This window comes from Apis mellifera, linkage group LG9 (genome assembly GCF_003254395.2).
Source record: "Apis mellifera strain DH4 linkage group LG9, Amel_HAv3.1, whole genome shotgun sequence".
Taxonomy (NCBI): Eukaryota; Metazoa; Arthropoda; class Insecta; order Hymenoptera; family Apidae; genus Apis; species Apis mellifera.
In genome coordinates this window covers 7,420,023-7,431,193 of record NC_037646.1, presented here as the reverse complement: position 1 = coordinate 7,431,193, position 11,171 = coordinate 7,420,023, and the positions used below count along the sequence as shown (strand labels likewise).

At 35.4% G+C, this 11,171-nt stretch overlaps 1 protein-coding gene across 10 annotated transcripts in view; it reads left to right on the top strand.

Moving 5' to 3' along the window:
* Positions 1–11,171, top strand: part of Usp (ultraspiracle) — a 54,533-nt gene that overhangs the window by 26,651 nt on the left and 16,711 nt on the right.

Below are 11,171 nucleotides of genomic sequence, written 5' to 3'. Positions count from 1 at the left end.
ACAGAAATATTTTAATTTCCCTCTATCTTTATTCATCCCATTTCACACGTGGTGATTTTTACAAGGAAAATAATCGAACTGCTGCACACACGTATGAATCGGCCAGTTTAATCTAGTCTCGATGATTCATGCGATTCGAATATTATCGATCGATCCATGCGATCGTGAAATCGTTCCCGTGATTATTCTTGGAAAATGTTTCGTTACATTTTTAATTTATCGCGATTCGAATTAATATTTTTTCTTTTTTACTCGATAAGCTTGTTAAATTAGGATCGAGAAAATTTTTCTTTACTCGACTATCGAGTATTCTTCCTTTGATGAATTAAAAATGTAATTAAAATAAATAGAAACATAGAATGTGAATTATTGTAATCGTAAAAATTAAGATAGATTGCGCTTACTTCAATAATCAACGATAGCAGTTGATATTCGTCAAAAAATTCTTTCTCGTTCTCACAAAAGATTAGATCGCACGAGTTTAATCATCGAAATCCCACGAGAGTTGCACAGAGGCATATATATATATACAGGGAGGGAATGCGTCTTACAGGAAGCTATCATTCATTGTAGTCACGTTGGAAGGTTTCTCGACGTGGCTAGTGACCGATTAGATGTATCTATTACGTGGACGGATCGGCATACGCAATCGTAGCGGAACGATCGTGGCGTTAATAAGCGTTTCGAGCACGTATTCGCATCATATGGAACGTGTAGGTCTCGTGTCGCCACTAAGTTTCACCGAGGTATTTGCATTCCATTATTCTTCATGCAATCACGAATATCAGAAATCGTTTAAATACCTCGTAGTATGCTTTATAAGTTGAACTTGTTCTCGACGAGAATTTTCATATATCCTATGTAAAAATATTATTTATCGAAAGGAGCGATTAATTATCGATTTTACACCGATATAATTGTCGATATAAAAAATATATAGTTAGAAAAATAGAGAAAATTGATATTTGGGATGATTTCTTTTTTTTCTTCTGCTTCTCTGGAACAGTAATTATTTGGATGACACACGATTTCCTTGATTTAATGTATACTTTTAATTACCGTTAAATACCGTGTTTCGTCGAGCCATGTGCAATCATGTTTTTTTTACCTAGATTCATAATCAATCAATTTTTTTTATCGGAGCGTAAACTGGTCGGAAGTTATGGAAATGTAAAGAATATATAATTAATTATTCTGCGAGTATAATTTCCTGAAGTTGAAGTTGTTTTATTTAACATTTTCTATATAATGAGATGATATTTAATTACGTTTAGAAACGCGAAGAAAATTCTTTCTCAAAATATAGATGAAATTGCGAGATTCGTTCGAGAAATTTTAAGAAGTAGCAAACAAGACTAAAAAAAAAAAGATTTTGAAACTTAGAATTATTATAATCTTATTCAAATAATTTAAGATTATAAGCAGCAAGATAGATTTATTAACTCGTCATTTATAATTTTAAACGACAATCAAAATCGATTCTAATCTAGAATTAGGAAAGAACGAAACATAGAAATTTCGAAACAATTTTAAATTTTCCTCAATTTCTATTCCTCCAAATTTTATTATTTACTTTGTATCGCGCATTTTGATGGAACTTATTGGTAAACGATCAATGTTTCAAAGTAAATGGAATGAAAAGCGCGATATAAATCTTGGATCAAAGCACGTGCTCGACCAATTGCGTTTATGACACTCGATTGTTGGGCGCGTCTTGGCTAAGATCACGTTTCACACCGTGACACGTGCAGAAAATTCCCGTACACGATGACACGAGATGAGCATACTGGCCGTCGTCAAACGTCTCCTCTCCTATTTCTGTAACACTTCATCAATTCGTAATTAATTCGCATAAAAATTCTTGCACGATTTTTAATCGCAAATCGAATAGAATTTCAAAATTTCAGATACGATTTTTCCAATAACAAATAATATTTGCATGAAAACAATTCTTTTTTCTTTCTCAAACGAAAGAAATTTTCAAGAAACGAAAATAAACGCGTCTGAAATTTTCGCGACAAAAAATCGAATAATAATAAAACAGATAGAAATCTTGAGTTTCGTCGACGTTAAGAAGCCTTCAGGTGACTGTTCTGGGTTCGAATTTTATCCACCATAAAAGGTGGATTCCCTTTTTTCCACCCGTGATCCATTTATTTTTACTCGTCCATGGAAACTCGACTTTGTCTTCGCTCTCCCTTCCTACGATTTATCTACGTATCTGCCAGACATCCGGTTGCCTCTTATCGAACGTGAAATCCCCGATTGTCTCGAACACCTTTCGAATTATCGAGAGAGAGAGAAAGAGACTGCTCGACGTGTCCTGGAGGCGAGTCTGTACCCGCTGGGACTGCAAATTTTCTCGAGTTTTCAAAGGGATCGATATCCATCTCTTCCAACCTCGATTATAGATGACGGTGTCGGAACTCTCATACCTTTGATGCGAATGTGAATTTATCAAGTTTGGACTCGCGAGCACTACGAGAAGAGATCGTTTTTTATTAGAAAATTATATAGTTACTTTATTTATGGATAAGAAATTCGAGAGATCTAATCAATTGTTCTCGAAAATATTTTAATTATCAGAAAGAGTTGATTATATTAGGAAGATTTTATGGAAATCGTGAAATTAAATTTCCATTGAATTAATTAAATTCGCTTCTTCAAAATGTTTCACTTTAAATATTTTGTGAAAAAAGGGAATTTTTTTAAAACAATTTAAGACGAATATCTGAAAATGGAAAAGACTCGATTAAATATTTTAAGATTGTAAAAATTTAAATTTTTTCCCGACGCTTCTTATCTATAGTGTCATCTTAAATGAAACGTCCAATAGTACAATAGGAATTTACAATGGAATCGCGCGTGTTGAAGGTCGATTTAAAGGAGATTTACTTTCTATTCTCAGAAGCTGCGGAAAGTACAATGATCCTCTCGGAGAAACAATTGAAATCCGTGTCCTTAACCGTTCCACAATGGAACGAAAGGCCATTGTGGATCGTCCCGTGATTAACGATCTTCTTACCTTCGGACGAGTTACGTAATCTGGATGACGTTTGTTAGCTAACTTTGTTAACGCTTCCTCGACGAACGGAGGGATGAAAATCGATGTCCACGCTGAAATAAATAAAACCTTGAATTAATATTGAAAAGATGAAAGATCGAATTAAAATTTTACTTGAAAAACGATTTGGAATAAAATTTCAATCACACTCCCTTGTTTCCAAATTTTTATCGATATTTCTATCTAAAAAAATATTCGAAGGAATATAAAATAGGATAAATACGATATTCCTGTTTTTATTAGATGCTTCGATCGGGAAAATCGGGATTCAATTTGCGTCGATTTTCTTTAAAAAAGTTTGGCACGAATCCGATATTCGTACGAGTGAAAGTATGATAAATATTCGTGAGACGAATATTTTCGCGTTTTCCATTCAAACTTTTACCCGTCGATTTAAATTAATTTCCATTACTTTGTAACGTAAAGTATCTTCTAAATTTTTCTTCTCCACGAATAATAATATCCACTTTAAACGGGAGGGTTCACGCATTTTATCCGCCGTGATTTCCTCCGAGTGAATATATAACGCGTTGTAAATATATATATATATATTTCTTTATCGTGTGTAGACCGGTAGTAGGAGGGAGTAAATGGAAGCGTGCAAGAGCGACACGCCTCGTTGCACCTGTGACAACGAAGCGTATACAACACGCGGTCTCAACGAGCGCATAAGTATGCGCCTAGCTCACCTGCTTGAAATCGTGAACCCCTGACCTTCGCCATGGTATTCGCGTACAAGGCCAATTTAAGCTCGACATACTCTTATTCGCTGATATACCGAAGTAGCTCGATTCCTTTTCTAGATAATAGTCGGGATCGCGAAACGGTAACTTCGGGAAAATCGGTTTTTCTATATTTAAATAATTCTTCTTATTTCTTGAACTATTCCGATTCGAAATAATCGATCGAAGTGATGATCTTTAACAGCGAAACGTCGAGGAAAATTGTGCTTCCGACATTCATTTAAATATTTAACATTTATTTGAATAAGATAATAAAATACGGGATATCAGCGCGTTGTAGTCGGTCGGAGACGATTTTTTTGAAAAATGTTGGGGAATTTTATCGTAAAATTTACGTAAAATCACTTTAAATTGAAAATTATTTCGAATTTCTTTACGTTGACTTTTTTTTTTCTTTTTTTAACTTTAGAATTAGTACTCTTGATCGTTACGAAAGATAAAAACGCTTTTCGTATAAATATAGAATATACGCTTTAAAACACGAAAAATTTTCTCGTTTATTATTTGGAATCAAATCAAAAATCAAAAATTGATATGCAAAAATATCGATCGATTCAAGTTCGCTCGAAAGAAATTTCCATTATAATAATGGAATAATAAAGAAAAAAATATATATATTTAAGACGTCACGTCAACGTTAAGATCCAACTTATTTTGAAAATAAAACGACGATGTTTTTCGCTGAAAAAACACTTGAAGGAGGAATAGGAATAATAACGAAGTTCGATTGGACGGAGGAGGGATGAGAGGCGATCGATGGAGCGGGGTGCGTAGTGGCCGTGGTTACGCTCCTGCGAGCGCACAGCGGGGACCGATCTATATGCAGTTATACTTTATATAGCAACACGCGGCACGTGTGCAGGGCAAGTTGGTACCTGGGTCACCGGGAGAAGGTCACGGGGTCGGGATTTCAGCCTAGGTGTACGGATTTCGCGTGGGCGTGTAACCGCGGCCCGCTGCTTGCAGGTGCACGCCTCGTGGAGAGCTCCGATCGTCCGATTTTTTTTTTCGTTAAAGGAAGATCGAAGGATGAAACGCCATAAAAATTTTCTTCCTTTTCTTATCGAACATTTTCTATGGTGAAGAGGAAAATGTGAGATGAATATTCATCGATAAGGGATTAATTCCACTGCAAGATTAATTCTTGTGTACACGTCTTTTGAAGAAGGAAACGTCTTTTTTCTTTTCTATGAAAGAAAGAATGGAACAACAAAATTTATCTGTTTATTATTTGTAAAAAGTAATATATAATAATAAAAAGTAATCTTTGTATTCTTTTTTCAAAACGGTCGATTGTTGTTCTGTGGAATTATTTTAGAAAGATGAAGCTCGAAGGGATTTTAATTAAAAAAAAAGAAAAAAGAATCTCATAATGAGTTTCATGATTTAAAAAGTAGAGAATCGACTTCCTTTGCGCTCTTTGTATTTTTTTTTTTTTTTTCAAAGTTTCTTTAGATCCTTGTCTTTATCTCGTTCGCATACGCATTTCCACCGGAATTAGCGGTATTTCCTTCCCACGTTTCGTTATTATATCTTTTCAATCGGATATATATGTAAAAGACGGCATATATTTTGTTCCCCCTTGAGCTTATACGTGTAAGAGACACGGGCGAGCAATTTAATGGCGCAGTAAAGCATTGTTTTACATGCGCACGATTGGCGAATTAGTTATGGGCAGACACAGTTAAATGGTAATTATGACTGTTTGCCTGTGTTTCGTAAATGAACGTAACGGAAGTGGAAATCACTTGCCCGAGAAGCAAATCCATTCTTATTATTAAAGTAAGAAAATTACTCTTTATAATGTAACTTGAAATTAAATGTTAAATAACGATTTAACGAGAACGGATTTTCATTTCAAAATAATTAAATTTTACTTATTCGCCTTACTCTTCGAAATTTCTTCAATGATATTTATCCCTAAATATGTATATATTCGCTGGAAAAAAAAAAAAGAAAAAAACCACAAGAAATGAATTATTCGCCTTTGTGACCGAGATCCGTTGTCCTCCTCGTCGAGGAGGATCGATGCCGCCGCCTCTCTCGACTTAAGGGGACATTATTCATGAATTTCACGCGTTTTTCACGCGTATACGTGTCGATCTCGTATTCAGCGCCGCTCCAGATGCATCGTGCTTTGACTTTCATCGAAGCGAAGGAAACGAGCGTGCGGGATCGAAGAAGTTCGATCGATCGATCGAAAACGTCTTGCGAGACGTTTTTTTTTACGTCCATATAAAGGAAAACGGGAACGCCAAGTCAGACTTGGGATATATTTTCCAACTTTGGATATTAATTTCCCTCGATATTATAAATTTTCGTGTTTCTCTGGATATTAAAAATCCAGAGTTTCGAAATTAATAATTTTTCGCCCCGAGTCTTGAACTCTTTTTTAAATTCTTTCTGGGGAAGGGAGAAAATTTTTACGTGTACATTAGTTGATAAAATTAATGGTCGAGTGGAGAAAAGTTGGAGATTAAAATATATAATCTGTTTATTCTCGCCACATCATTTTAATTCTAATTAGTTGGTTACAATATATTTAACGAGACATTATATAGGTCGGTAATTATAATAGAGTTATTAGGGTAGGTTACGAGTACAGCTTGGCTAAGGCTTAAGGGGATTCGGGTCGTATTTGGTCAGACACGTTGCCTTGTCTTACTTTCCTCCCAAGAAATGTTTTTTACATTATTATTATTTATAAACTTGTGAAAAATCTATCGTCTAATTTGATTAATAAATCTATTTATCTCATCTCGTGTATTTATAAATATCTTAAATATCTCAAATATTAATTTTAATCAATAAACGATCGAATAACAGCTTCGATTAAATTTCAATGTAACATTTATTTCTAATTTTTATTACTTTTTGTGCAATAACGATTGTTCACGAAAACAAGAAAACGAACGATCATTCAAACCCTTTTAGATCACTTCAATTATTTTGGATAAAATCAAAATCTCGAATTCTTCCTCGAATCTCGTTTCGAGCTTCGATTGCAAAAGTGTTGGAACAATTTGTTCGATCGAGGAGGAATGATAATTAGGATAAAGGAGAAAAAAATTGGCAAACAGATCTAATAGGGGGGTTGAGCGAATCGGTTCGAATGGTGGACGACCTTGGCCAGATAAAGGCGAAAATTGCACGCTTATCTCTCGTTGCGAACTATTAAACACGATCGTTGTACGGTGTACAATGGAATTTTTGTGCTTTTTTATTGGCTCGTTCGTTCAGAGAAATACAGAGAATATTTCGAGCGTTGCATTGGTCGTAAATCGTTTCTTCGTACGAAAACAAGCTCGTTCTTCACGGGATTGATCATCCTGAGATTGATCTATTGTGAAATTTTTCCAAGGCAAGGAATAATGTTTTTTTTCTTTCTTCACTCGTGAGATTTATCCACGAAGAGTTGAACGAGTTTTTGTGCAATTGTAAAAAATTAGGTATAAAACAGACGTTATTTATTTTCTCCTTTTACAATTAAAATTTTCATCACGAACAACAAAGATATTTATAGATTCTCCTATCTCTTCGATTAAAAAAAATTTTTCAAAAAACCCCGATCCAGGTATTCTCGGAATTTTCCAGCATTCGAGTCCAATCGTTAAATTGTTGTAACTCTCTCTTGTTTGAAAAAAAAAAAAAACGAGAGGAAAGAAGGAATTTGATAAAATTTAAACCAGTTTCTATTTAAAAAAGGAGCAACATCTATAAGTTAATCTTAACTTTGATTAAAATCCGCAAGAGTAATGCACGCGATAACTTTTATGGAAAAATAGTTTGGCAGTTAAATTGGGTTAATGCTCTCCATAAATAACCAAGTTTACAGGCAATAAATAGGGAGAAAATTCGCCAACTGTCCCCCGTGGAGTGGTGGTTCGCGCCTGTTCGCGCTTATTGGATCCTCTTCTCAGTTGAATAAATCACATACACCGCGTACAGACATTAATCCAACGACGTTTTTTCATGGGTTCAAGGACTAATAACGCGCCATGGACACCACCGCCACTATTTTCGGTACGTTCGTGCATATGTGGGCTCGCGTGGGTTGCATGTGCAACGTCATAACGTTATCCTGGTGTGGGTGCGGCATCCGGTCGCAGATGCGTGCAGGAAACTGTTAAAAACTCTTTCTCCTTCCTCCTCTCTCCGGTACCATCCTCGAAAACATCGCTTCCTCTCTTTCTTTCCCCCTCTCTCTTTCTCTCTTCCATCTATCTATCTCTATCTCTTTTTCTTTCTTTTTTTTTTCTCGTTTACTCCTCGCGCGCGTGCACGTGTACAAGACGGATTTTTCACGCTTCGTTCCACTGACGAGGGCAAAGAGAATGTTCTTAAGTGAGAACATGTTTAGATAGTGGGACGATTTGTTTGACGGAAATGAGTGGATAAATGGATGGTTCGGTTTTTAATTGGAAAATGTAACGGAGTTTTTTAATGGATGCAATCGGATGTTGCACTTTCCTTTGCAACTTTATATATTATATAAACCTTCCGTTCGATTAAATTTAGAATTCGATTGACTCAATTTTGAGAAATTTTGTTTTATTGGTTATCGTTAATTGTGCAATAAATATTACAATATTATTCGGAATTTTAAGTGGAGAAAGGAGAAAGTTACGACGTGGCTAAAAATTATTTCACTCGACGAATTATTGCCGTGGAAAAAAAAAAGATTATTTCCAAATCTGTGCTTCTGGCATCAGTTTTCGTAATTCCAGACGAATTCGAGGCGCATAATTTGTTTAGAAAATCGTAATTTTTTCTCGAGTTGAGTAATTTTTCTAAGCGAGGCAACAAAGAGGCGGATTCGCAAATGAATTTACGATGGGCCCAGCGGGCGTGAGAGATCTGCACCATCCTCGGATGCGCCTAAGGCGGTTGCAGAAGAGGCCTGTGTAGCGCGGGAAACTGGTTTTCAGTTTCGGAAGAGCCGTTCAAATTGTCAGACGGTGACGTCACCGTCATAAAAGTTCGGGCCTTCGTGGAATGATCGCTGAAAAATCATTCTCCAGGTCATCCTCCAATCGTTTCTCCGCCGATCTGCTACCTGATCTGCTGCTGCTGCTCCATTTGCGATCCAACGGAGAAAGGCGCCTTTCCTGCGCCCTTCAAAAACCAAAAAGCATGAAAATAGGGAATCGATAATTCGTCGATGATTTTTTTTTTTCTTTGAGACGATTTTCTATTTCCCTTTCCGTTCTCTGTTCCCTTATTTAATTGAGTATAAAATATTCATTTATTCCACAAGGAAACGATTTATTACAAATTCTTTGTCTTTTAACAATTTTCAAATCGTTGTTATTTATTTACATCAATTATTTATATCGTGTATATTACTATCTTCATAATATTCTTATAATTAAAATATTACGAAATTTAAGAATAAATCGCTAATTCGAGTTTCGAAATTCTGGAAAATATATATTGAACACGTTCCATTCTATCCTCACTGTCTATAAAAATGCATCGAATTAACAACGTATCGCTGTACACATATCTCCTCCCGAATTAAATGCACGCGTTTCAACGTTCCCCGCTTTAAATCGAGAAAATTATCGGTATACTTGTCAGCGTGTATGTAACGCGTGCCGCATGCGGCCAGTTATTTGCTTAATTCAGCGCTTATACGTCCGTTTACACGGATCTAAAGTTAGAGTCGACCGACGAACGTTGCTTCGCGTTTTGCATTACTCATTTCAGAATGCCTCTTCGGCCCGATGCCGTGCGGCGTTAAAAGAGAGGCTCGCGGCCGACACGTTACGTACATCGCACTCTTATAAATGCCGATCGACGTCTATGATAAACCAAAGTTCATCGAAACGTGCGAAATCGACTGTGGATCGTTGATCCATGACGAAGATCTCTCTCTCTCTCTCTCTTTCAATTTTCACTCTCGTTTCAATTGTTTCGAATGATGAAATTTTATTCTTTTTTAGTTGTTCTAAATATGGTCGAAGAAGCATCAAAGAAAGTATATGTTTCTGATATTGTTGTTTATTGAAAGTATAATTATTTATTTGTCGTTCAAAGGATATTTTTATTCGCTCGGTTTTCAATTTTTAAGGAAAAATTTCTCTTCCATTTGTACCTCTCCTCCATTTTTATCGGGATTGCATATCCTATCCTCTTGCACGCCATTGCGTTGGCGTTATCTTTAGATTACTCGTGGACACGTTTAGACTGCACCGAAAATAGCAACAAAATGGAACTAGAAGAATTCGGAATGAAGAGCTCTTTTGATAAGCTATCAAGCTGTGTACATTGCGAAATACGAACTTTTTCTTCTTTTCTTTTTTCTCTCTCACCAAATGCAGAGATATAACGTTCAGAGACGATTGTTACTGTACGGAGTCCGTTCATCATTACATGTAATCCGTCATCGTTGAATTACTTGTTTTTTACGTGTATATGTATTTATAGCGCAGGGGTATCTGGGTAATTGATTAAGCAGAGAATAAAAATGAATATCGATTAGTTCTAATTGAAGGACTGAAAGGCTCAAAGAGCTGGAACATATATACACACACGATATATCGGTATTATGTTATTAATTTTTCATTTCAAGGTTATTATCATACGTAAAGATTTACTTTAATTCGAATCTTTTTCTGGAAAAAAGAAGATTATTCTTGCTTTCTTTTTTTGTTATTCCTATTTTATCCAAAACATTGATTAAATGGATTAAAGGTAACAAATTTAAAATATATCTTATTATTATTATCTAGAAATTAAAGTTTAAGAGTAACATAGATTCTGTTCAATAATTTCAACGTTAGAATAAAAGCTCGTATTCGTTAGATCGTTAAAAATTATTTAAAGGAGGACGAAAGGATCCGAGAGATAAACTGTGGAACGCGAGAATAAATTTAATCGTATTATTTGGAGAATCCGTTTCCCCGAAACGCGAGAAGAACAATAAAACACAAACGTATTTGTGGGTTACTGTACTGTATAGTTTATCCCGGTTGCCTTTTCTTTGAGGAGTTTCCATCCCGCTGGAACGTGGAATGCAACGAAACGATGCAGTGAAACGGTTTATTACCGTTTTCAAGGTTCCTGACGCTTCTTGGAACATAAATATTCATCTTTCATGGATCGAGGATAGTTTCGCAATACGGCGTCACGATTAATTATCGTGCACCGAATGAAGTGATTAATTTTTCACGATGAATAATAAAAATATATTATTCTCCTCCATCCTTAACAATCTTGCTTCTTCTTTCCAATTATCATTTTAATACACAATTGATTTATATTTCTATTTAAACAGGATATCCTATATTATTTATTATTAGTTAAGTCTATTATTACGATATTTGCGCCTACCTTTTATCGCAGTTTCATCCGTTATATAA